Genomic DNA, 1,934 nt, shown 5'->3' on the forward strand with positions numbered 1-1,934 from the left:
TTTCAGGGACGCCTTGGAGGGATACAGAGCTGCCAGTGATGGTGCCAGCACCACCAAAAAGCTCATTTCAAAATGCAGGAAGCTGGCAAGCTATCTAATCTGGTATCTTTTAGTAGGTCAATTGAATAGTTGGATAAATATATCTTAGTAAACTTTTGGGTTGAAAAAACCTTTGTCAGGCTGAGGAAGCAGCCTGAAGGAATAGGAAAGAAGCCAGAGATTTCTATTCCTTTCATCCAGGAAGAGCGCACACACCAGCTGCAGGTGTTTCCTCAGCCTGACAAAGGTTTTTTCAACCCAAAAGCTTGCTAAGATATATTTCTTCAACTATTCAGCTGATTTACTAAAATATACTAGATTAGGTTGACCCAAAGGAAAGGACCTTGTCTGCCAGTGCCATGTCCTTAGATCAACACCCATAGCACCTGTCCCTGGTCTGCTAACAGGAAGGAGGCAGGGTTCTAGGCACACCTAAGTCCCAGGGCTGGGGCTGGCAGGGACAGTCCTTTGGCAGATACCGGATAAGAAGTTTCTGTAGGAGAGGAAAAAAAGGCTGTGACAGTTTGGCTGCCTGAGTTGCTGCTAGTGCTACTGTGCTGCAGTACACTGCTTACCTGTTGTCATTTAAAGTGATGGACCAGGCTGAGGATGTAGGGGAGTAGGAAGCCTCATTGGGGCACACTACCATATCATGTAGAGGCCCCAGCACCAGGGAGGGCGCGCCTTAACACACACACACAGTGACATGTCACAAGTTTTACTTGTCAACAGCTTGAAGTGCAGCTTCCCAGAAGCCCTTACACCTATCTCCTTGAAACCTGATAGGCTTTATGGCCTCAGCAGAGGCTACCACGCCTGCTGTTTTCACCCCCCCTCTGCCTTCATACTTACAAGTGACACAAGTTTTGTTCAGAAAGGTTTGAGGTGAAGTTTCCCAGACACTCCTGCACCTATCTCCTTGACACTTGACAGGCTTTGTGGCCTCGGCAGAGGCTACTCCCTGTGCTGTTTTCATTGGAATCAGACAAGAAATGACAAAGTTATAGGCATTTTTGTGATTCCACATTATAGCCTATGGGCAAAACATCGAAACACGTTGAAACAGCAAAACAGTTTTGATGAAATGAAATGGAACAGTGCTTTGAAACAAAAGGAAACAATGAAATGAAACACTGTCCCTTTGAAATGGCAAAATGGAAGTCAAAACAGAACAGTGCCATTTCACAGAGCCCTAGTGCACACATACTCTGCATGCCCTCTATCTGTGCTGCATCAGCAATATAAATTCTCTTTGCTTCAGGGGCTTAGCATGTAAATGTCTGTTCATGCATCACCAGGTAAGTTTTTCTACCAGAAGAACAAACCTGGGCAAGTTTTCTCAGATTCTTTGAATAGGAGTATGAAGCTTGGGCCTTCCATTGAGGGAGGGAATCTCTTGGGTTTCTGAGTCAAATCCTCTGCTATCTTGCATAGTCTTAATATATCAATCTCCATTTATAAACCAACCATGGTTTAATCTTATTGCTCAAGTAAAATTTTAAAGACAATCTGAAAACAGTAGGTCTCTGGCAAGGAAATGGAATGATTATAATCCTGGAGAAAGGAAGTTGAATTTTCTTCTACTTCCCAATCCATTATTGAACAATGAATTTGGTTACCCAACCATTATAAAAAACTATTATAATAACCAACAGCAGAGTTTGTAGTCTACAGCTGTCTTCACCACTATCCATATTTCACTTCCCCTACAAAGTCCCATGAAAAATTAAGCCATATCCATAGGAGGAGGAGTTTCCCCTAGAGCCAGGGGAAGAAAAAATTATTGGGGGGGGCTGAGTGTGAACATGCATGTGCGTGCCCCCCCATCAGGTAAATTTGTGGGGGAAGGGGTGGCGGCAGGCCATGCACAGCCAGGGCGGGGTGTGGGACAAAGC

The sequence above is a fragment of the Crocodylus porosus genome, unplaced genomic scaffold, assembly GCF_001723895.1.
Source record: "Crocodylus porosus isolate Cpor-Errol unplaced genomic scaffold, CroPor_comp1, whole genome shotgun sequence".
NCBI classification, from domain to species: Eukaryota; Metazoa; Chordata; order Crocodylia; family Crocodylidae; genus Crocodylus; species Crocodylus porosus.